Source organism: Elephas maximus, chromosome 11 (genome assembly GCF_024166365.1).
Source record: "Elephas maximus indicus isolate mEleMax1 chromosome 11, mEleMax1 primary haplotype, whole genome shotgun sequence".
Lineage (NCBI taxonomy): Eukaryota > Metazoa > Chordata > Mammalia > Proboscidea > Elephantidae > Elephas > Elephas maximus.
Genome location: NC_064829.1, coordinates 59,085,258 through 59,111,798, shown reverse-complemented (window position 1 = coordinate 59,111,798; position 26,541 = coordinate 59,085,258). Strand labels below are relative to the sequence as shown.

At 38.3% G+C, this 26,541-nt stretch overlaps 1 pseudogene; it reads right to left on the bottom strand.

The window, feature by feature from the left end:
- Positions 1 to 24,114: 24,114 nt before the first annotated feature.
- Positions 24,115 to 26,041, bottom strand: LOC126086128 (40S ribosomal protein S3a-like; annotated as a pseudogene).
- Between the last annotated feature and the right edge of the window lie 500 nt (positions 26,042 to 26,541).

Sequence of the window (26,541 nt, the reverse complement as noted above, 5' to 3'; positions counted from 1 at the left end):
TGGTGATTCAAATTCTCCCACGGGTGCTGCGAAAGAAAGGCCTGGCAATCCGCTATGGTCTGTGGAGCTCAGGTCTACTCTGTAACATGTAGAGTTGCCATGAATCAGAATCAACTCGAAGGCAATGGGTTTGTTTTTGGTTTATATATTGCTAAGAGATAAGGAAAACCCAAACTCATTGCCATCGAGTTGGTACCGACTCGTGGCAACCCTATAGGACAGAATAGACCAGCCCCATGGGTTTCCAAGGCTGATATCTTTGTGGAAGCACACTGCCACATCTTTCTCCTGTGGAGCACTGTTGAATTCAAACCACTGACCTTTTGGTTAGCAGCCGAGTGCTTAACCACTGCTCCACCAGGGCTCCACCTTTGAATTATGATGTTGGCAAAGAATATTGAATATACCATGGACTGCCAGAAAAAAGAACAAGTCTGTCAAGGAAGAAGTACAGCCAGAATGCCCCTTGGAAGCAAGGATGGTGAGTTGTTCCTCCTTCATTAACATAAACTCACTGCCCCCCTAAATTTCCCATCTAATCTTCTGAATTGCTGTTGTAAATTTGATCCCATATAGACAGATCTTAAAACAGCGTAATGCTCATACCCATTGCCATCAAGGTGATTCCGACTCATTGCAACCTATAGCACAGAGTAGAATGCCCTGTAGGTTTTCTAAGGAACAGCTGGTGGAGTCAGACTGCCAACATTTTGGCTAGCAGCCAGGCTCTTAACTACTGTGCCCCAGGGCCCCATACTGCACAAGGCAGACATTTTTTACTGTTGTTGTTGTTAGGTATTGTCAAGTTGGTTCCGACTCATAGCGACCCTATGCACAACAGAACAAAACCCTGCCTGGTCCTGTGCCATCCTTACAATCGTTGTTATGCTTGAGCTCATTGTTGCAGCTACTATGTCAATCCACCTCCTTGAGGGTCATCTTCTTTTCCACTGACCCTGTACTTTGCCAAGCATGATGTCCTTCTCCAGAGACTGATCCCTCCTGACAACATGTCCAAAGTATGTAAGATGCAGTCTCGTCATCCTTGCTTCTAAGAAGCATTCTGGTTGCACTTCTACTAAGACAGATTTGTTCATTCTTTTGGCAGTCCATGATATATTCAATATTCTTCACTAACACCACGATTCAGAGGCGACAATTCTTCTTCGGTCTTCCTTATTCATTGTCCAGCTTTCACATGCATATGATGTGATTGAAAATACCATGGCTTGGGTCAGGCGCACCTTAGTCTTCAGGGTGACGTCTTTGCTCTTCGACACTTTAAAGAGGTCCTTTGCAGTAGATTTAGCCAATGCAATGCATCTTTTGATTTCTTGACTGCTGCTTCCATGGCTGTTGATTGTGGATCCAAGTAAAATGAAATCCTTGACAACTTCAATCTTTTCTCCGTTTATCATGATGTTGCTTATTGGTCCAGTTGTGAGGATTTTTGTTTTCTTTATGTTGAGGTGCAATCCATACTGAAGTCTGTGGTCTTTGATCTTCATTAGTAAGTGCTTCAAGGCCTTTTCACTTTCAGCAAGCAAGCTTGTGTCATCTGCATAATGCAGGTTGTTAATGAGTCTTCCTGCAATCCTGATGCCCCGTTCTTCTTCATATAGTCCAGCTTCTTGTATTATTTGTTCAGTATACAGATTAAATAGGTATGGTGAAAGAATACAACCCTGATGCACACCTTTCCTGACTTTAAACCAATCAGTATCCCCTTGTTCTGTCCGAACAACTGCCTCTTGATCTATGTAAAGGTTCCTCATGAGCACAATGAAGTGTTCTGGAATTCCCATTCTTCGCAATGTTATCCATAATTTGTTATGATCCACACAGTCGAATGCCTTTGCATAATCAATAAAACACAGGTAAACAGACATCCTTCTGGTATTCTCTGCTTTCAGCCAGGATCCATCTGACGTCAGCAAATGATATCCCTGGTTCCACATCCTCTTCTGAAACCGGCCTGAATTTCTGGCAGTTCTCTGTCGATATACTGCTGCAGCCATTTCTGAATGATCTTCAGCAAAATTTTGCTTGCGTGTGATATTAATGATATTGTTCTATAATTTCCACATTCAGTTGGATCATCTTTCTTGGGAATAGTCATAAATATGGATCTCTTCCAGTCAGTTGGCCAGAAAACTGTCTTCCAGATTTCTTGGCATAGACAAGTGAGTACCTCCAGCTCTTCATCTGTTTGTTGAAGCATCTCAATTGATATTCCATCAATTCCTGGAGCCTTGTTTTTCGCCAATGCCTTCAGAGCAGCTTGGACTTCTTCGTTCAGTACCATCAGTTCCTGGTCATATGCTACCTCGTGAAATGGTTGAACACCGACTAATTCTTTTTGGTGTAATGACTCTGTGTATTCCTTTCATCTTCTTTTGATGCTCCCTGTGTCATTTAATATTTTCCCTATTGCAACTTCTACTTCAGTTCTTTCAGCTTGAGAAACCCGAGCGTGTTCTTCCCTTTTGGTTCTCCATCTCCAGCTCTTTGCACATGTCATTATAATACTTTACTTTGTCTTCTCAAGCCACCCTTTGAAATCTTCTGTTCAGTTCTTTTACTTTATCAATTCTTCCTTTTGCTTTAGCTGCTCGACATTTGAGAGCAAGTTTCATACTCTCCTCTGACATCTATCTTGGTCTTTTCTTTCTTTCCTATCTTTTCAATGACCTCTTGCTTTCTTCGTGTATGATGTCCTTGATGTCATTCCACAACTTGTCCGGTCTTTGGTCACCAGTGTTCAATGCATCAAATCTATTCTTCAGATGGTCTCTAAATTCAGGTGGGATATACTCAAGGCCATATTTTGGCTTTCACGGACTTGCTCTGATTTTCTTCAGTTTCAGCTTGAACTTGCATATGAGCATTTGATGGTCTGTTGCACAGTTGGCCCCTGGTCTTGCTCTGACTAATGATACCGAGTTTTTCCATCATCTCTTTCCACAGATATAGTCAATTTTACTTCTGTGTGTTCCATCTGGTGAGGTCCATGTGTATAGTCACCGTTTATGTTGGTGAAAGAAGGTATTTGCAATGAAGAGTCGGTCTTGCACAATTCTATCATTTGATCTCCGGCATTGTTTCTATCACCAAGGCCATATTTTCCAATTACTAATCCTTCTCTTTGTTTTCCAGTGAAAAGCTTGTTTACTAGTTAAGCTAAGCTATTGTTCAGTTTTAAGTTGACTTCAGGGGATATTTTTGGTTTAAGGTTTAAAGATTATCTCAGGGCAATAGTTTCAAAGGTTCATCCACCCTCCATGGCTCCAGAAAGTCTAGAGTCCATAAAAATTTAAAATTCTATTCCACATCTTTTTCTCCTTTTGATCAGGATTCTTCTATATAATCTATGACCAAAATGTTCAGTAATGGTAGCCAGGCATCATCCAGTTCTTCTGGCCTCATGGCAAAGCAGGCAGTTGTTCATGGAGGCTATTAGCCACACATTCCCCATCCTCCTCCTATTCCTGACTCTCCTTTTTCCTCTATTGCTCTAGGTGAATAGAGATCAATTGTTGTGCCTTGGATGGCCACTTGCAAGTTTTTAAGACCCCAGTTTCTACACAATGAACTAGGAGGTATATCAGAAGCCCTAAACATGTTATTAGACCAATTAACTGGGATATCCCATGAAACCAGGACGCTAAACCTTCAGGAACCAAACCCCATGTGGTCTTTGGTTGTACACAAGCAGCCTCAGCAGCTACTCTTTTTGTTGTTGCCATTGTTGTAAATATATCTATCACACAATTTTTGACAATTCAACTTTTTACAGGTATACAACTTGTTGACAGCAATTACAATCATTGGCTGTGCAACCCTGCTCTTAATTGGTATGATTTTTCCATAACTGCAAACCCCACTTTCCTCCCTCTCTCCTGTCTCTAGTAACCACTAATAAACTTTAGTCCCTGTACCTCTGCCTTTTCTTGTCTTTTTATATAAGTGAGGTCATATACTATTTGTCCTTTGGTGATTGACTTATTTCACTCAACATAACATTTTCACACGCCATTACTGTGGCATGTATCAAGACTTCATTTCTCCTACTGGCTGAGTAGTATTCCATGGTATGTATGTACCACATTTTGTTTATCCATTCATCTGTTGATGGACATTTAGGTTATTTCCTCCCTTTTGGCTATTGTGAATAGTGCTACATTGAACATTATTATACAAGTCTCTCTTTGAGTCTCTGCATTCAAGTCTTTTGGGTATATATCTAGGAGAAAAAAAAAATTTTTTTTTCTAGGAGAGGAATTACTGGGTGACTCGACGGCACTGGTTTTTTTTTTTTTTGGATCGTAGTTTTATTTTTAGTTTTTTGAGGAACTGCCAAGCTGTTTTCAGCAAGGGCTATACCATTTTGCACTCCCACCAGCAATGGATAAGTGTTCTAATTTCCCTACATCCTCACCAACATTTTTTTTTTTTTTTCTTAGCCATCCTAGTAGGAGTAAAATGGTATCCTATTGTGGTTTTGATTTGTAGCTCTCTGATGGCTAATGATGCTGAACATCTTTTTCTACGTTTGGTGGCCATTTGAATGTCCTCTTTGATGAAATGTCTATTCATGTCCTTTGCCCATTTTATGATTGAGTTATTTGCCTTTTTGTCATTACATTGTTGAAGTTTTATGTATATTTTCTTTTTTTATTGTGCTTTAAGTGAAAGTTTACAATTCAGGTTAGTTTCACATACAAAAATTTATACACACATTGTTATGTGACCCTAGTTGCTCTCCCTATAATGTGACAGCACACTACTCCTTTCCACCCCAGATTTCCCATGTCCATTCAACTGGCTTCTGTACCTTTCTGCCTTCTTATCTCACCTCTGGACAGGAGCTGCCCAGTCTCATGTATCTACTTGAGCTAGGAAGCACATTCTTCACAAGTATCATTTTATGTCTTACAATCCAGTCTAATCTTTGTCTGAAGAGTAGGCTTCAGGAATGATTTTAGTTTTGGGCTAACAGAGAGTCCAGGGGCCACGTCTTCTGGGGTCCCTCCAGTCTCAGTCAGACCATTAAGTCTGGTCTTTTTACTAGAATTTGAGTCCTGCTCCGTCAGGGACTGTCTGTTGAGTTCCCTGTCAGGGCATTCATTGGTGGTAGCCAGGCACCATCTAGTTTTTCTGGTCTCAGGCTGATAGAGTCTCTGGTTTATGTGGCCCTTTCTGTCTCTTGGGCTCATATTTTTCTTGTGTCTTTGGTGTTCATTCTCCTTTGCTCCAGGTAGGTTGGGACAAATTGATGCATCTTAGAGGGTCACTTGCTAGCTTTTAAGAACCCAGACACCACTCATCAAAACGGGATGCAGAAAGTCTTCTTAATAAACTCTGTTATGCCAATTGACCTAGATGTTCCCTGAACGATGGTCCCCAGACTCCTGCCCCTGCTACTCTGTCCCTCCAAGTGTTTGGTTGTATTCAGGAAACTTCTCAGCTTTTGGTTTAGTCCAGTTATGCTAACTTCTCCTGTATTGTGTGTTGTCCTTCCCTTCACCTAAGATAATTCTTGTTTACTGTCTAGTTAGTGAATAGTCCTCTCCATCCAGCCCCACCTTCATAACCATCAAAGTATGTTTTCTTCTGTCTTTAAACCTTTTCTTGAATTCTCGTGAAAGTGGTCTCATACAATATTTCCCTTTTTGTGACTGACTAATTTCACTCAGCATAGTGCCTTCCAGATTCATCCATGTTGTGAGGTGTTTCAAGGTTTCATCATTGTTCTTTATTGTTGCATAGTATTCCATTGTATGAATATACCACATTTTGTTTATCCATTCATCCATTGATGGGCACCTAGGTTTTTTCCATCTTTTTGCTGCAATGAACATGGATGTGCATATATCTATTTGTGTGAGGGCTCTTATTACTCCAGGATATATTCCAAGGAGTGGGGTTGCTGGATTGTGTGGTACTTCTATTTCTAGCTTTTTAAGGAAGTGCCAAATTGATTTCCAAAGTTGTACCATTTTGCTTTCCCACCAGCAGTGTGTAAGTGTTCCAGTCTCTCCACAACCTCTTCAACATTTATTATTTTGAGTTTTTTGGATTAATGCTAGCCTTGTTGGGGTGAGATGGTATCTCATTGTAGTTTTGATTTGCATTTCTCTAATGGCTAATGATCATGAGCATTTCCTTATGTATCTGTTAGCCGCCTGAATGTCTTCGTTGGTGAAGTGTCTGTTCATATCCTTAGCCCACTTTTTAATTGGGTTATTTGTCTTTTGTTGTTGAGATTTTGGAGTATCTTGTAGATTTTAGATTAGACCCTGATCGGATTTGTCGTAGGCAAATATTTTTTCCCAGCCTCTAGGTTGTCTTTTTACTCTTTTGGTGACGTCTTTGGAAGAGTGTGTTTGATTTTTAGGAGTTCCCAGTTATCTAGTTTCTCTTCTGGTCTTTGTCTATTGTCAGTAATGTTTTATATTCTGTTTATACCATGTATCAGGGCTCCTAGCATTGTCCCTGTTTTTGCTTCCATGATCTCTATCTTTTTAGATTTTATATTTATGTCTTTGATCCATTTTGAGTTAGTTTTTGTGCATGGTGTGAAGTATGGGTCTTGTTTCATTTTTTTGCAGAAGGATATCCAGTTATGCCAGCACCATTTATTAAAGAAACTGTCTTTTCCCCATTTAACAGACTTGGGGCCTTTGTCAAATATCAGCTGCTCATAGGTGGATGAGTTTATGTCTGGATCCTCAATTTTGTTCCACTGGTCTATGTATCTGTTGTTGTACCAGCATCAGGCTGTTTTGACTACGGTGGCAGTATAATAGGTTCTAAAATCAGGTAGTGTGAGGCCTCCCACTTTGTTCTTCTTCAGTAATCCTTTATTTATCTGGGGCCTCTTTCCTTTCCATATGAAAGGTATTTGTTTCTCCATCTCATCAAGAAATGTCATTGGAATTTGGATCAGAATTGTATTGTATCTTTAGATTGCTTTGGGTAGAATAGATATTTTCACAATGTTGAGTCTTCCCATCCATGGGTAAGGTATGGTTTTCCACTTATGTAGGTCCTATAGGGTCGCTATGAGTCAGAATCGACTCGACGGCAGTGGGTCAGGTCTCTTTTGGTTGCTTGCAGTAGTGTCTTGCAGTTTTCTTTGTATAGGTCTTTTACATCCCTGGTTAGATTTATTCCTAAGTATTTTATCTTCTTGGGGGCTATTGTAAATGGTACTGATTTGGTGATTTCCTCTTTGAAGTTCTCTTAGTTGGTGTAGAGGAATCCAACTGATTTTTGTATGTTTATCTTGTATCCTGATACTTTGCTGAAATCTTTTTAGTAGTTCCAGTAGTTTTCTTGGGGATTCTTTGGGATTTTCTGTGTATAAGATCATATCATCTGCAAAAATAGGGGTACTTTTAACTCTTTCTCACCAATTTGGATGCTCTTTATTTCTTTTTCTAGCCTAATTGCTCTGGCTAGGACCTCCAGCACAATGTTGAATAAGAGTGGTGATAAAGGGCATCCTTGTCTGGTTCCCATTCTCAAGAGGAATGCTTTCAGACCCTCTCCATTTAGGATGTTGGCTGTTGGCTTCCTATAAATGCCCTTTACTATGTTGAGGAATTTCCCTTCTATTCCTATTTTGCTGAGAGTTTTTATCATGAGCAGATGTTGGACTTTGTCAAATGCCTTTTCTGCATTAATTGATAAGATCATGTGGTTCTTGTCTTTTGTTTTATTTATGTGATGGATCATATTGATTGTTTTTCTAATGTTGATCATCCCTATATACCTGACCACTTGGTCATGGTGAATAATTTAATGTGTTGTTGAATACTATTGGCCAGAATTTTGTTGAGGATTTTTGCATCTAAGTTCATGAGGGATATTGGTCTGTAATTTTCTTTTTTTGTGGTGTCTTTACCTGGTTTTTGTATCCATGTTATGCTGGCTTCATAGAATGAGTTTGGGAGCATTCCATCCTTTTCTATGCTCTGAAATACCTTTAGTAGTAGTGGTGTTAACTCTTCTCTGAAAGTTTGGTGGAATTCTCCAGTGAAGCTGTCAGGGCCAGGGCTTTTTTTGTTGGGAGTTTTTAATTATGTTTTCAATCCCTTCTTTTGTTATAGGTTTATTTAGTTGTTCTACCTCTGTTTGTGTTAGTTTAGGTAGGTAGTGTGTTTCTAGAAATTTGTCCATTCCTCTAGTTTTTCAAATTTGTTACAGTACAATTTTTCATAGTATTCTGTTATGATTCTTTTAACTTCTGTTGGGTCTATTGTGATACCACCCATCTCATTTCTTATTCAGGTTATTTGCTTCCTCTCCTGTTTTCTTTTTTGGTTTGGCCAGTGGTTTATTGATTTTGTTGATCTTTTCAAAGAACCAGTTTTTGATCTCTTTGATACTTTCAATTGTCTTTCCATTCTCTGTCTCATTTAATTCTGCTCTAATTTTTATTATTTGCTTTCTTCTGGTGCCTGAGGGCTTCTTTTGCTGCTCTTTCTATTTGTTTGAGTTGTAGGGTTAATGCTTTGATTTTGGCCCTTTCTTCTTTTTGGATGTGTGCATTTATTGCTATAAATTGACCTCTGAGCGCTGCTTTTCTGCATCCCAAATTTCTGGTAGGATGTGTTTTCATTCTCACTTGAATCCGTGAATTTCTTTATCCCATCTTTGATTTCTTCTACAACCCAGTAGCTTTGAGCAAGGTGTTGTTCAGTTTCTCTGTGTTTGATTTTTTTTTTTTTTCCTTTCTTTTTTTCTGTTTTTGATTTCTACTTTTATGGCTTTATGGTCAGAAAAGATGCTTTGTAATATTTTGATGCTTTGGGTTCTTCTAATGCTTGCTTTATGTCCTACAATGTAGTCTATTTTGGAGAATGTTCCATGTGAGTTGGAAAAGAAAGTATACTTCGCTGCTGTTGGGTGGAGTGTTCTGTATATGTCTATGAGGTCAAGTTGATTGACTGTGACATTTAGATCTTCATGTCTTTATTGAACTTCCTTATGGATGTTCTGTTCTTCGCTGAAAGCGGTGTGTTGAAGTCTCCTACTATTATTGTGGAGCTATCTCTTTTTTCAATGATATTAGAGTTTGTTTTATATATTTTAGATCCCTGTTGTTGGGTGTGTAAATATTTATTATGTATATATATTTTTGATATTAGGTTCTTGTCAGACATATGGTTTCCGAAGATAGTCTCTCAGTCAGCAGCTTGTTTTTTTCACTTTTTTGGTAAAGTCTTTTGATGAACAAAAGTTTTTAATTTTACAAGGTCCCATTTATTTACTTTTTTCTCTTGCTGCTTGTGCTTTTGTTATTAGACAATCCATTTTTGAAAGCTAGGCCTGACAGCATTGCCCCTGCTTGTTCTTCTAAGAATTTTATTGTTTTAGTTTGCACATTTAGGTCCTTAATCCATTTTGAATTTGTTTATGTGTATGGTATGAGGCATAGATCCTGTTTCATTTTTCTGCATGTGGAAATCCAGTTTTTTCAGTACCATTTATTGAAGAGATTCTTCTTTCTCCATCAAATGGACTTACCACCCTTGTCAAAAATCAATTGGCCATAGATGTGTGAGTTTATTTCTGGACTCTCAACTCTATTCCATTTGTCTGTGTATCTAGTGTTATACCAGTACCAGGCTGTTTTGATTTCTGTAGCTATATAGTGTATTTTAAAACCAGAAAGTGTGAGTTCTCCAATTTTGTTCTTCTCTTTCAACAGTGTTTTAGCTATTTGGGGCCTCTTGCCATTCCATATAAAGTTTAGGCTTAGTTTTTCTATTTCAGGAAGGAAGGCTGTTGGAATTTTTATCAGAACTGCACTGAATCTACAGATTGCTTTGGATAGTACTGACATCTTAACAATATGAAGTCTTCCAATCCATGAATATGGAACATCTTTTCTATTTATTTAAGTCTTCTTTAATCTAGTAGTGTTTTATAGTTTTCATCATTTAAGTCTTTCACATCCCTCATTAGATCTATTCCTAGGTATTTTATTCTCTTAGACGCTATTGTAAATGGAATTGCTTCCCTAACTTCTCTTTCAGATTTCTCATTGCTAGTGTATAGAAACTCAACTGATTTTTGTTTGTTGACCTTGTACACTCCAACTTTGGTAAATTCCTTTATTAGCTCTAGATGTTTTCTTGTGTTCTCCTTGGGATTTTCTTTATACAGGACTATGTCATCGGGAATAGAGATAATTTTACTTCTTTTAGAATCTGGATACATTTTATTTCTTTTTCTTGTCTTATTGGTCTGTCTAGGCCTTCTAATACAATATTGAATAAAGTGTCTTGTTCTTCATTTCAAGGGGAAAGCTCTCAATAAGTATAATGTTGGCTGTTGACTTTTTATATATGCCCTGAATCGCGCTGAGAAATTTCCCTTCTATTCCAATCTTCTTTAGGGTTTTCATCAAGAAAGCGTTTTGGATCTGGACATTACTGACACTAACCAAAGAAACAGAAAATAACAAATGTTGGAGAGGTTGTGGGGAGATTGGATCTCTTGTGCACTTCTGGCAGGAATGTAAAATGGTACAACCACTATGGAAAAATGAAATGGTGCTTCCTTAAAAAGCTAGAACTAGAAATACCATATGACCCAGCAATCCTACTCCTAGGAATATATCCTAAAGAAATAGAAGCCATCACATGCATATCCATGTTTATTGCAGCACTATTTGCAATAACAAAAGGATGGAAACAATGTAAGTGCCCATCAACAGTTGAATGGATAAACAAATTATGGTATATACACACAATGGAATACTACCCAACTATAAAGAACAATGGTAAATCTGCAAAATATCTCACAACAGGAATGAATCTGGAGGGCATTATGCTGAGTGAAATAAGTCAATTTCAAAAGGACAAATACTGTATGAGACCACTATTACAAAAACTCAAGAAAAGGTTTACACACAAAAAGAAACAATCTTTGATGGCTACGAGAGAGGGGAGGGTTGAGGAGGAGAAATCATTAACTAAATAGTAGATAAGTGTTAACTTTTGTGAAGGGAAAAACAGTACACAATACAGGGAAAGTTGGAACAACTTGACCAAGCCAAAGTCATAGATGCTTCAGAGACACATCCAAACACCTTGAGGGACTGAGTTACTGGGGCTGAGGTCTAGGGACCACAGTCACTGGATTCATCTATGTCAATCGGCATAACATCATTCATAAAGAAAATGTTCTACATCCAACTTTGGTGAGTACCGCCTAGGGTCTTAAAGACTTGTGAGCGGCCATCTAAGATACATGTCCTGGTCCCATCCTGTCCAGATCAAAGGAGAATGAAGAAAACCAAAGACAGAAGGGAAATATTAGCACAAAGGATTAATGGGCCACAAGTACCACAGCCTTCACCAGAGCCCAGAACAGCTAGATGGTACCCGGCTACCACCAGCCATTTTGGAATCGCAGCAGAGTGTCCCAGAGGGGGAAAAATGTAAAACAAAATTCAAGTTCACCAAAAAAAGACCAGACTTACTGGTCTGACAGGGACTGGAGGAACACCCAAGACCATGGCCCCCAGATACACTTTTAACTCAGAAATAAAACCACTCCCAAAATTCACCCTTCAGCTGAAGATTAGACAGGTCTATAAAACAAAAAATAACACGTGACGAATGTGCTTCTTAATGCAATCATGTATATGAGACCAAATGGGTAATACCTACCCAAAAGCAATGATGAGAAGTGACTTGACAGCAACAAGTTTGTTTTTTTTTGGCTTTTTGGAAAAGGGGAACCCAGAGTGAGAAAGGGGAGAATAATGATGCATCTCAGGGATTGCAACCAAGTCACAAAACAATTTGTATATACATTGTTGAATGAAAAACTAATTTGCTCTTTAAACTTTCACCTAAATCACGATAAAAAACAAATAAATAAATAAAAGAAAGGGTGTTGGATTTTATCAAATGCTTTTTCTTCATCCATAGAGATGATCATGTGGTTCTTTTCGTTTGTTCTATTGATGTGGTGTATTATGTTGTTTGATTTTCTTATGTTGAACGATCCCTGCATTGATGGAGTAAATCCGAGTTGGTCGTGGTTATGACTCTTTTAATATGCTGTTGGATCTGTTTGCTGGTATTTTGTGGAAGATTTTTGTGTCTATATTCATAAGAGATATTAGCATATAGTTTCCTTTTCTTGTGGTGTCTTCGTCTGGTTTGGGTATCAGGGTTATGTTTGCTTCATAAAATGAATTAGGGAGTATTCCTTCCTTCTCCATCTTCTGAAGAGTTCAAATAGTATTGGTGTCAATTCTCTAAACATTTGGTAGAATTCCCCAGTGATGCTATCTGTTCCAGGACTTTTTTTTTGTTGGGAGATTTTTGATCTGTGGTTTGATCTCTTCATTTGTTATGGGTCTGCTGAGACTTTCTATTGCCTCTTGAGTCAATTTGGGCAGGTTGTGTCCTTCTGAGAATTTGTCCATTTCATCTAGGTTATCTAGGATGTTGCCATACAGTTGTTCATAATACTCTGTCATAATTCTCTTTATTTCTATTGGGTCAGTTGTAATGTCCTCTTTCATTTTTTATTTTGGTTACTTGCATCTTTTCTTTGTCGGTCTAGCTAAAAGGTTTGTCAATCTTATTGATCTTTTCAAAGAACCAACTTCTAGTTTTACTGATTCTCTCTATTGCTTTTCTATTTTTTATTTAACTTATTTCTGCTCCGATCTTTGTTATTTTCTTTCTTCTGGTAGGTTTAGGCTTAATTTGCTCTTCTCTTTCTAGTTCCTGGAATTTTCAAGTTAGGTTCTCGAGATCTTTCTTTTTTTTTATGTAGGCGTTTATTGCTGTAAGTTTCCATCTGAGTACTGCCTATGCTGCATTACATAAGTTTTGTTATGTTGTGTTTCATTTTCATTTGACTCTAAGAAATTTGTAATTTCTTCCTTGACCCACTGGTATTTTAATAGTTTGCTGTTTCATTTCCATATGTTTGTGTATTTCCAGGTTTTTTCTGTTATTGATTTCTAGCATCACTCCATTGTGGTCTGATAAAATACTTTGTATGATTTCAACCCTTTCAAATTTATCAAGACTTGCTTTGTGACTTAAAATGTGGTCTATCCTGGAGAATGATCCATGTGTACTTCAGTAAAATGTATACTGCGCTGTTTTTGGGTGGAGTGTTCTCCATATGTCTGTTAAGTCTAGTTGGTTTATAGTGTTATTCAAGGCCTCTGCTTCCTTGTTGATCTTCTTTCTGGATATTTTTCCAGTATTGAAAGTGGTGTACTGAAGTCTCCAACTATTATTGTAGTGCTATGTATTTCTCTCTTCAATTCTATCTGTGTTTGCTTTATATATTTAGGTGTTCTGATATTTGGTGCATATATATTTATGATTGTTAAATCTTCTTGATTAATTGACCCTTTTGTCACTATAATGTCCATCTTAATCTCTTCTGACAGATTTTATCTTACAGTTTACTTTGTCTGATATTAAGTTTTCTACCCCAGGTCTCTTTTAGTTATTATTTGCATGAAATTTTTTTTCCATGCTTTCACTTTCAACCTATTTGTGTCCTTGGGTTTAAGGTACGTCTCCTGTCAACAGCATATAATTGGATCATTTTTAAAATCCATTCTGCCACTCTCTGCCTTTTCATTGGAGCATTTAGTCCATTTACATTCACTGTAACTACTGATAAGAAGTGACTTAGTTCTGCCATTTTGTTAGTTTTTTGTGTGTTTTAAGCCTTCTTTGTCTTTGTCCTTTAGTGCTGCTTACTTTTGTGTTTTGTTGGTTTATTGCAGTGAGCCATTTCAATTCCCTTCTCCTTTTGTGTATTTTTTAAAATATATTTTCTTGGTGGTTACCATGAATATTACATTTAAGAGCTTGTATTTATAACATCCTAGGGTAAATTGGTATCAACTTAATTTCAGTAACATACAAGAAATAATATACCATTCCTCTACCCCCTTTTGTTGTTGTTATGACTAATTACATCTTTCTATTTCATGTGCTCTGTAACATAATTTTATCCTTGCCTTTTATATATTTTTTTTTATATATTTGTTACTAAAAATCATGGAGGATAAAACATTTAGAATTATCAAGCATGAATACCCTATTAAATCCAAAACCAAACCCTTCACCGTTGAGTCTATTCTGAATCATAGAGACCCTATAGGACAGAATAGAACTACCCCATAGGGTTTCCAAGGAGCAGTTGGCAGATTCAAACTGCCAACCTTTTGGTTAGCAGCTGAACTTGTAACCACTGTGACACCAGGGCTCTGAATACCTTATTACTAGCCCTTATAGTTGTCCATCCAGTTCCCTTTATTAGGGATCTTTCTTCTTATGTATAGCTTTGAATTACTTTCTAGTTTCTTTTCCCTTCCATCTACAGAACTCCCATTAGTATTTTTATAGGGCCACTCTTGTGAATATGAGCTCTCTCAGCTTCTGTTTGTCTGGGAATGTTTTAATTTCACCTTCATTCTTGAAGAATAGTTTTGCTGGGTATCGTATTCTTGGTTGACAGTTGTTTTTCTTTCAGCACTTTACATTCCATTGCCTTCTGACCTCCATTGTTTCTGAGGAAAAATCTGCACTTGTTTTGGGGGCGATCCTTTGTATGTGATGGTTTGCATCTCTCTCACTGCTTTAAGGATTTTATCTTTAATTTTTGAGAGGTTATCTAGGATGTGTCTTGTTATAGGTCTCTGGGTTTACCCTGCTTGGGGTTCTTTGAGCTTCTTGAATTTGTAGATTTAAGTCTTTCATTAGTTTGAGGAAATTTTCTGTCATTATTTCTTCAAATATTCTTTCTGTCCCCCTTTTTCTCTCTCATCTCCTTCTGGAATTCCCATGAGGTATATATTATGCCTCTTGTCCTATAAATCCACTAAACTGTGCTCAGACTTCTTGAGCCTCTGTTTTTGTTGCTTGCTCTTCAATGTTTGTAATTTTAAATATCATATCCTCTAATCTGCTGATTCTGTCTTCTGCCTGATTAAATCTGTTGGTAAGTCCTTCTCTTGTTTTTCATTTCAGTTATTGTCTCTTTCAGTTGCAATATCTCTTTTTTCAGATTCTCATTTTGTTCTTGTTTTCCTTATTTCTTTTGGCTCTTTGTCTGTTTTCCCTTAGGTCTTTAATTATGTACAATGTTTTTGTGTTATATTCTTTCATTTTTTTCCCATTATTTGTCATCCCTAGATGCACTTTCACTCCCTTTGTCATGTTCATTTGGATAAGCCATTGTTTCTCTGTTCTTTGTGTGTCTTGTGATTTTTTTTTTGTTGTTGTTGTTGTTGGAGCACTTGAATTTTTGAGGCTGTTAACTTTCTCAGTTTTCCCCAGTATTTAATGTTTTTGCCTGCACTACTTTCTGCAAGAAACTTTTAGTGGCAGAGCCTTTGGCCTTTGCTTACTGTTTCCTCTCCCTCTCTGTGATAGCTCCTTCTCCCTCCCTGCTTCAATTGGGGTTTGAAATCTCAAGATCTCATTTTTTCAACTTTCAATTTCTCTCAAGCACTCCAGAGAACATGCTGTGGTCAGTCTTGCCAGTAGTGGGCACTGCCATCCTGGTGAGATATCGTGTACTAATCAATCTGTTCACCAGTGGGTGCAGTCTCCTCTCTCTGTTTATTACTCCCTTCCCTGCTCTGTTTTTGCAATTATGTTTTTAGTTGGAAAACCCACACCCACTGAGTCCCCTTTAAGGCTCGGTGTTGCCCTCTAATTTTGCCCGAGGTTTCTTCCCTGCTCTGTAGGGGTTGTTTATATCTGAGCTGTGTGCCACATAATGTTTAAGAAGCTGAATAAGTTTTTGTAGAATTTCCAACTTTTGTCCTTACCTGTGTCCTTGTGGTGTTGCTGAATATGTTCCACTGTCTCCTATATTTCCTATGAGCTGGTAGTCAGATCTAGAGCTTGGTTGAATTTAGGCTTAATTTGGGGGGGAGGAGCAGGAATACTTCCTAGGAGATGCTCTGTATTTCCTCTTACAACATCAGGAGGAACGTAATGACTGGGCATCCCACTTTTAGTGATGCTGATTGATTAGGTGACACCAGCCTGATCTCTTCCATTATGGGATTTCCCATCAGCCTTTCCCCTAAATAGTTTTAGCAACCACCAGTGAGCAATACCTATATTCATTATTTTATTAAGGTAATTATTATGATTTTTCTAATTCTGTCATGCTTCTTTCAGTTATTAGCTGTGATTCATCTATAAAGAAAAATTTCCTCATTGATTATTTGGTTTCCCTAAAAAGTGATCCCTAAAAGCAAGGCAGGAAAAATGCTTGATTCTTTCTCTTTATATTTATCAGTTTTTAAAAAACTGAGCTGGTACCCTAGCAATTTTCAAAGAGAGCCAGTGATGTTTTTATTTTTTATTATCTGAAGAGGTACTGTTATGAATTAAATTGTGTCCCCCTCAAAGTATGTGTTGGAATACTAACCCATTTATCTGTAGATTCTCATCTCATAGCGACCCTATAGGACAGTGATTTGGAATCGACTCGACGGCAACGGGTTTTATATCTGTAGATGTAATCTGTTTGAAAATAGGTTTTTTGTTATGTTAACTATATCATACCGAAGTAGCGTGGGTTCCAAATTTAATCTCTTCTGAGTTATAAAGAGAGCAGATTAGACACAGAGGTGTGCATATATGGGGAGAAGGGGGTGGGAGACAGAAGTCAGGGGGAGATTGTCTACAAGCCAAGGAATCAAGGAATGCCTGGAGCTACAGATATGGAAGGAATCCACGTGGCTGAGACCCTCATTTGGACTGTTAGCCCCAAAACTGAGAAAATAAACTTCTGTTTTTTAAAGCCACTGACTTGTGGTATTTGTGTTACAGCATTACTAGGAAATTAAAACAGATACTCTAACTGTAAATATCTAACTTAATTGCTTTGGCCAACGTCATATTGGTTAACTTGTACATCTTTGTGCAAGTATATCCTTAGGGAAAATTCCTAGAAGTTTAATTACTGATTTAAAGTTTTGTGCATTTTAGATTTTGATAGATATCACCAAATTATCTTCTAAACAGTTACAAAAATCTACTCTTATGCCATGCTTTACACCCATGCTAACACTGGAGATTAAAAAACCTTTTATTCTTTGTCAACCTGTAGGTAAAAAAAAGACTTCTTGTTGCTTTATTTTGCATATTTATCTGTAAGTAAAGTTGATCAGTTGTGTTTTCTTTCTGTAAATTTTGTGTTCCTATGTTTCAACTAATTTTCTAGAAATTTGTATTACTTGATTTTTAAAACCCCTTTGCATGTTAAGAAAATAAATTGCTAAGTATACACATTGCAATTATTTCTTCCCAGTTTGGTAATGACATTTTCACTTTGTGGTATCTTTTCTTCTAAAGTCAAAGCTTGGATTATATCATATTAAGGAATAAGCTCCCTACTCCAAGATTATATGGAAAAAAATCATCTGCATTTTCTTCTAGCAATTTTCTTAGTTTTATCATTTACACTTAAATCTTGGATTCATTATTTTGCTGTAATAATGAAGTAGATATCTAGTGTCAAACCATCAGTAGTTGAATAATCCATGTTTTCTCCAATGACACCTTACCATGTACTAGATTCATGAAATAAAGACATTTTCAGACTCAGAAAGTTTAACACCCAGATACCCTTACTGAAATAAATACAAAAGAATGTTCTACACCCAAGAAGGAACATGAACCCAGAAAGAAGTAATTGGATGGAAGAAGTAATAATACACAAACAAAAAAAGTAAAACATATAATAGGCATTTCTTATTTAAAAATTATTTTAAAAATAATTAGATCTAAAATTCTAGATGATGACGGCATGGGTGGGTATGTGTAATGTCGCAGAGGCAGCAGGGGACCAGTGGAAAGTAAAAGTATACAGAGGTCTTTGTCATGTACCGGGCCAAAATATATACTGATGAACTGTAGGATTTGGGGGAATAGTATAAATTTAAATATGCATGTGACAAACTTAATAATCACCCCATATTAAAAAAAAAAATTACATTGGCTAAAATTATAAAGTACGGCAATACCAAGAGTTGGTGCTGATGTGGAAGACAAGAATACTCAAACACTTTTGGGAGGAGTATAAATTACTGCAACTACTTTGGAGCACAGGTTGGTTTTTGCATTAGTCAGAGTTCTCTAGAGGAGCGAAGCCAGTGAAACACATATGAATATATAGAGAGAGAATATTACTTCAAGGACATGGCTTACCCAATTGTGAGGAAATGGCTCACCCAATTGTGAGGGTTGGCAAGTCCCAAATCCATGGGTCAGGTGACAGGCTAAACACCTCTACTGGCTCACGTGGTTGCAGGGGCTGATGAATTCAAAATCTGCAGGTCAGGCGGCAGGCCAGAGACTTCTAAAGGCTTAAGTACTAAGAACTAGAGGTCTGGTGATGAAAAGAGTGCAGGGTAGAGAAAGAGAGCAAGCTTTGCCAGAACATCCATTTATACACTGGAGGTAGGCCACACCCCCAAGGAAATTCCTTTTAACTGATCGGCTGCCCATATCAGATCACAAAATGGAAGGTTATTACGTAGTGTTTGCCAAACTACTGAGAATCATTGCCTAGCCAAGTTTACACAAAAAATTAACAATAACGCTGTTATGTACTAAAATTGATGATTAACCTATCCATTAGCCCAGGAATTTAGCTCCTAGATATACACCTAAAGGAAACTAGAGTACATATGCACCAAGACACATAAAGAAGAAGAGTCATAGTAGTAATGTTCTTTTTTGGTGAGTGGTAAAATATATTTAACAAAAAAATTCACCATTTCAACCATTTTTACATGTACAATTCAGTGACATTAATTATACTCACAAGGTTGTACAACGATCATTACTGTTTCCAATGTTTTTCATCAGTATCAGTGTTCTTAATATTAAAAAACTGGAAACAACAAAATATTCATTTATCAACAGTAAAACAGAAAAAACATTGCATCGTACTTAAATAACGGCATATTAAACAGCAGTAAACTTTAGCGACAGGCCTACAGCATGGATGAATCTTAAAAACAATGTTAAGCAAAAAAATACTTTTTAATTTCATTTACGTTAAGATCAAAACAGGCAAAACTAAACTGTTTTATTCCTAAGTGCAAACTAAGTGCTAGGAATTGATTACTACAAAAGTTGAGATAGTGGCTACTCTGGGGAGAGGAGGAGGGAGGTTGTGATTGGGAAGGCATAAAACATAACACACCATCCAAAGCCACAAATAGGATATTGCCAATACTTGGCAACTTCCACATACTCCTTCTTGATTAAAGGAGCAGGTAGAAGGAAATCCGAAGTATTGGTAATTTCCCAAAATACGAAAGAGTTAAATTCATTTGTTAAAATATGTATCAATTGAGGGAGCATTGACATTTTTATACCACTGAGTTTTCCTGTGTCAGGATTAGTTACATCTTCCCTCTAATCAAGTCTTCCTTTATGATCTCTAGTAGCATTTTACAGTTTTTTTTTTTTCTTTCTCCCATGTCGTTTTTATGGGGGTTTTCATCCTGTATTTGATTTTTGTCTGTTTGGTGTTTTTTTAAAAAAATGTCTAGAGTAGTTGGCATTTATTCCTGTTAAATCTCAAGTTTTTTGTTTTTATTTCTAATTCTTGTGTTTGCATCACTCTTACCCAAATCACGGATATGAATGGTGGCTAGGACAGGGCTAAAGGCAGAGTTCTGTAGCATGCTGTTAAAAATGCCCTTCCATGCTGACACATGACCTAGTCATTAAAGTATTTGGGAATAGTTATGTAAACATCTGCAAGGTTATCTAACCACTCTATTATATGAGATCTGTATTTCTCCTTCTTTTCTTTAAAAATATCACAGAAAAAAATTTAAAGTGCTTTTCTGAAATTCACCTAAAGTATAACTACTGTATTCCCTTGATTTAGCTGTTAAGTAAATTTGGGGTGGGGGAGGAAGATCTGAAATTAGATAGACATGATTTATTTTCAAAGGAGTTATCCTGGTCCCTTGTAGCCATCATTTCCTTACCTAAGTGCCCAGGAACCATTCATGAAAAATCCCTTTTGGAATTTACTCAGTATCAACACACACTTACTTGCCTGTATTTTCCAGAATTTTTTACATTGGATTACTGTTAATAATTCACTACTTCCCAGTATTAGAATAATATGTCCATGCCATTTGCTGTATGACAGTGCAGGACTCCCACAGAAATGAGAATATTCTGTTTCCCCAAGGCATTGATGTTGGGTGTGGCTATGTGGCTGCTCTAGCCAGTGAGAGGAAGGCAGGCAGAAAAGTCAGTGTGCTGAGGGCAAGTTGAGACTTTAAGAGCAATTATGTGTCCACTTGCCCCTCATGTTGTTGTTAGTTGCTGTACAGTCAATTCCAACTCCCTGCTCCATAGGGTTTTCAAGGCTGTAACAGCAACTATACACGTAGACCTTGCTCAGTGAAATACACAGGAATCAAATAGACTACATCTGTGGAAAGAGATGACAGACAAACTCAATATCATCAATCAAAACAAGGCAGAGGCCAACTGTAGAAAAAATTATCAATTGCTCATATGCAAGTTGAAGTTGAAGAAAATTAGAGCAAGTCCATAAAAGCCAAAGTATCACCTGAGTATATTCCACTTGAATTTAGAGACCATCACAAGAATAGATGTGAAACATTGAACACTAATGACCGAAAACCAGATGAGTTGTGGAATGACATCAAGGATAGCATAATGAAGAAAGCAAAACAGGTCATTAAAAAGACAGAAAAGTAAGAAAAGACCAAAATGGATGTCAGAAGAGACTCTGAAACTTGCTCTTGAATGTACAGTAGCTGAAGCAAATGGAAGAAATGATGAAGTAAAAGAGCTGAACAGATTTCAAAGGGTGGCTCAAGAAGACAAAGTAAAGTATTATAATGAAATGTGCAAAGACCTGGAGTTAGAAAACCAAAAGAGAAGAACACATTTGGCATTTCTCAAGACCTCTTTAGTGTTAAAAAGCAAAGATGTCACTTTGAGGATTAAGGTGCACCAGATCCAAGCCATGGTGTTTTCAATTGCCTCATAGCATGTGAAAATTGGACAGTGAATAAGGAAGACTGGAGAAGAATTGATACCTTTGAATTATGTGTTGGTGAAGAATACTGAATATACCACGGACTGCCAAAAGAAAGAACAAATCTGTCTTGGGAGAAGGATAGCCAGAATGCTCCTAGAAGGGAGGGTGGCAAGACTTCATCTTACACACTTCGGACATGTTATCAGGAGGGATCAGTTCCTGGAGAAGGACTTCATGCTTGGTAAAGAAGAGGGTCAGAAGAAAAGAGGAAGCCCCTCAACAAGATGGATTGACACAATGGCTGCCACGATGGGTTTAAACATTGCGAGGATGGTACAGGACCGGGTAGTATTTCATTCTGTTGTACATATGGTGGCTGTGAGTCAGAACCAACTCGACGGTACCTAATAAAAACTATCTTCCAAGGTGCCTCTGGGTGGGTAATAGCGGAGCACTTAACTGTTTGCACCACCCAGGGACTCCATGCACCCCTGTCATTCACCATGAAAATCACCTATCCCAAGGCTACTGGTACAAAGAGAATGAGAGACCCAGGGAGCAGAACTGAGCCAGACTCACAGCCTGAAGCAGAGCTGCCCCAGTTGACCCACAAACCTGTGACTGAGAAAAACAAATAAAATGTGTTGTTGTAAGCCACTGAGGTTTTGAGGCTGTTTACTGTGCAGCAAAAACGTATACACTCTCGCTTTTGAAAGCTGGGCAAAACTAGCCCATCTGCAGTTTTTAAGCATTTCCAGTGTTCTTCATGAACTCTTAAAGACTGGGTTCCCAGAAAAGCAGATGTTGAGGCAGGGACTTGTGTTTAAGTCATTTATTTGGAAGGTGAATACAGAAAGCACAAGTGAGGAAATGGGGCAAGTGAGACAGGGAAGCAAAAAGCCCATATAAGGGAGCACTAATGAGTGGGCTCTAGCAGTAGGCAACTAGGCTCAGTCCTGCTGGAGGCTCTCTGAGAAACTATGTGTACCATGGTCTTCAGGTCTTCTCCTTGGAGGACTGAGGACTTGCAGCATTTATATACTGACTCGCATCCCTCGTCGTTGAGAGTTGTCTCTGGGCGCATTAGCTCACCCCCTGCCCTTTCTGAGTTGTGCTCAAGGGCAGCCAAGTTATGTCCAGTGATGCCAGAAAAAGATTTCGCTTACAGAAGAAAAGAGGCGTGGGTGTTTGAGGTGGGAGGCCAGCAGTGTGCTGGAATTATTCACCTTAGTTACACGAATACTCAGAGGTAGTCCAGGATGTGGGACATCAACAGTGTCAGCTACTAGTGGTATGACAATGTTACCTGCCTGTGAGGTAATTCATCTTGACAACTAGGCGCTCTTTTAGCTTCTCTTCACCTATCTTGGGCTTCAAGGAGCTCTGGTGGCACAGTGGCCAAGCACTTGGCTGATAAACAAAGGTTAGTAGTTCAAACCCATCAGCTGTTCTGCAGGAGAAAGATGTGGCAGTCTGCATTTGTAAAGATTTCAGCCTTGGAAACACTATGGGGGCAGTTCTACTCTGTCCTCTAGGGTCACTAGGATTTGGACTCAATGGCAATGGGTTTTGGGTTTTTTGTCTCGGGCTTCTGGCATTAAAGTAAGCAATTTGTGGCTTTTCCTATTCTTCCCAATTTCACCACCTGATCACCACCACTGATTTCCATAAGCAACAGAGACCCATTTAGAAAGTATGAGTTGCTAATTCCAGTCTGTTTTGACAGCAATGATCAAAGCTTTGTATGTGTGTGTATATACCAGAAAATACTAGAAATTTCTGAGAATTCTTAACTCATATCAGCAGATAGATATGACTTCATAGATCATTTTGAAATTGGGGCTTACTGATCTACTAGTAGGGGGGAACCCTCACTTGGAGAGTCAGTTTCCAGTTTGCACATTTCTGGGGACTCATTTTGAAAATGTCAGTCACTAATGGTGAAGGGTAGACAGAACTTTTTATAATTAACCTCCCACAAGAACAACTTGTTCTTTAAATTCAGAAGCCAAGAAACTGAATAGAATCAGTTTAGAGAGGGACTAAGTTGTTTTTTTTTTTTATTTCAAGTAGAGCAATTCTTATTCAGTCAGAACCAAAATCCTGTCTAACTTTATTTGCATCACACTTGCTGGCACAAATGGCCTGGTGATGAAAATAAAAGAGCCTGTGTAAAGTTCTGGGAATAAAAACAACAGTTATAAGAGAAAAGGAAAAAGAAGAGTCAGGGAGAAAGGAAAGGGAATGAGGGCAAGAGGAGGGAAATAGGAGAGGGAGGGGAGGAGGGGAAGGAGAAAGTATCCATAGAGAATATTCTCACAGGAAGTTGCCTTAAGGAACATTTAATTTTATCCTCATTTTAATGGTGAGAAAATTGAGGCACAGAATACCTAACTTGTACTATGTCCCCCAAATACTTAGCAGCAAAACTTGTAGCCCTGGTCTCCCAACCCTTGCTCATTGTTCTTTCCTTCCACCCCTTCATGCAGGCTCATTCATTAATTTTTTAATTGAGTTGGCTCATTGTGAGAGTAGAGAAACTGCCTCCTAGAATAGTTGAAGGGAAAGGTTTAGATGTATTTAGAAGACTAGGGAAAAAAATCAAGAAATTTTCAGTTAACTATCTGGACATCTTGCTGACATAGTTATTTGTCCAACTATAGTTATTCGCTTACCTGAACATTGAATTTTCTTCTGGTTGGAAGCTGGTCCCCACCACAGCTTCTGTGTCTAGCATAGAATCTCCTTAAAGGTAAATTCCAAAGTTCCATCCAGGTGCTCTGGAAACTTGTTACTGTTCTTAACCATCCCACCATGATCTACTCCCAACCTTGACCCTCAGATGCGCTAGAATTTTCAGAAGGGAAAAAAATAAAGCTGGTAGGGGCTACCATTGTAATCTTGCACTAAGGTATATATGGGTCAACATCTCACACACACAAACATACACAACTTGTTCAAGAATTTTAGTCCTCTTCACCCATATATGCTTTTTTTTTGCACAAATAAGATCTTTTATTTGTCACCATTAAAAGCTGAATTCTAAACAAATTCTTGAACTTGTGTCTCATAGACATCACCTAGTGCAACTTTAGCCCCTGTCTTATCTCCAGTAGCTTTTCCAGAATTACTTCTTTCACCGTGAAGCTCCATGAGTTTTCCCAACTCAAACTTGGGCTTCTTCAGCATTTTTACTTTTCTAACGAACACATCATGGAGAGGATAAATAGATTGGCAAGCCTTTTCTGTGTCTTTCCCAGTGCTGTCTGGAATCAATTTATTGACCACTTCTTTCAAGTCATTTGTCTGCACCTCTCAGGTCATGATTTCCATCATTTTCTTGCAGATTTGGAGGACCTGTTGGTGCTAAGCATAAGTGGTCTTCCAAATCTGATTGTTGCATTTTTTAGTAAAACCAACACAGAACAGACAAAGCAAGTAACCAACCACTGGTAGTCTTGATATCAACTTGAACTTCAATCATAGTCTGCCATTTTTTGATCATGGAGCACATTTTGTCGTGAGTAAGATCTATGCCATGGAAGCTGGTGAGGCAGTTTTTGCCCTGAACGGCCTCAATAATTAGCTTGAATTTTCTAAATGAAATGTCATCGTTTTGCAGGTCAGCAAGGCTCACTTCATTAACACAACTCTTGAGGCCATGAGATGCAATTTTGGTTCCTTGAGTCCTTGTGACTAGTGTTTTCTCAATATTTCTTACAATGAACATAGCTGGTGCTTTCACATCATACCAGTCTTTCTTAGAAAATGGATCAACCACTTTGTTCTTGGCTCCTTTTTTTGCCAGCTTTTGTAAGGTGTTTGTGCTTGCTGACCACTATGGTGCCACTCAAGGAGCCAAAAGGCTAACCCATGTATACTTCTTGTACCACTAATAATATGGCCGCAGGAGAAACAATGCCATTCCAAATCACAAATAGTTAGGAAGTCCTTGCCCTGAAGAAAAGTTCCATTTCCCAGCATTACTATAATACGATGCTCCCAGTGTACCTGATACCTTATGACAGGTATTCAGAATCTGGTTGTATCTAACAAACTGGCGGGGGCAGTAACTTCCAGACATGCTTTGTACCAGTTGAAGTGCTTGGAGGGAATTGCCAGTGTGTGGGGAAGTTGTAAGTCCAAGAGGGAGAGACTACTATAGGAGGGGACCGTGAGGAGTTGTTTTCATGAGAAGCATGAGACTTGGAGCACAAGCATTGTTGCTGGTTGGCCTCAGAGCCACAGCCAGGATGGAACTGGGTTGGAAATTTCCACCGGGAATGCAGAGTGGATCTAGCAGGGAAGGGAACACAGACAGCAGTGTTGACATCTAAAGGCTTTGCGGTTTTGGGAACCTAGGAAGTAGTAGCCTAACCAGGGGGTGGGGAGTGCCAGTGCTCTGGCGAGCAGGGCCAGCAGCAGCTGCAGTGGTGAGACACTGCCCTCAAGTGGCTTGAGGGCTGGGGATCTCTGAGGAGGCAACAGCCAACCTGGCCTGAGGCACACCTCAAACATAAAAAAAAAAAAAAAAAATTTTTTTTTTTTAGAGCTAAATGAGGTACACTGGAAATGCCACAGTCATGTAAATGATAACTGTGAGCCCAAAACTCAGGTGTTAACATTAGCACAGCTTCTTTTGTGCCCACATGCTGGGGAGGCCTGGGAAAAGGGAGACTACCCTCTCATTCCTCCGGAGATAGGAGATTGATAACTAAAGGGCACATGGTTTCTTTTTGAGGTGATCAAAATGTTCTAAAATTAACTGAAGAGATGGTTACACATATCTTTGGATATACTAAAAACCATTGAATTGTATACTTTATATGGTGAATTGTATGGTGTGTAAATTATATCTCAATAAAGCTGCTAAAAAATAATAAACAAGTCACCAGGCCTAGCCCACACTCAAGGCGATGAGATTATACATTGGCATGACTATCAGGAGGAGGATATCCTTGGTGGCCATCTTAGACTTCTTTCACTGCATACATGAAGGAGGTAGAGAAAAGTCTATGTCTTCTGAGTACCAAAGAGCAAAACAGTTACCATACAAGGCAGTGACATGTTGGCATGCAGTGTCTCTGTCCACTAACAAAATGTGGCCAAATGACTTCCTGGACCCTGATTAGCCAAGGGCTCTGACCAAGATTAGCAACTTTCCCTCCAGTGGAGGGGTTAGCTAGGAAAGGGTAAATAGAGTTGCGTGTGATAGGCAAGGGCCAGGGGTGTGAGGAGAGTTGGAACATTCTGAATCATCTTTCTCAAGTCTGTGCACATGATAATGTAGGTATTATTCTCGGTCACAAAACTAATAAGTGAAAGTATCAGGATTCAAATATAGGTCTTTCTGATTTCAAAGAGCATTTTAGTTCCAATACATCAGTGCAAAGCAACTTCTTTTTTTTTGCATAACAGTTAATTTAGGAAAGATTAACATGTTTATAGACTACATTTTTCCCCCAAACA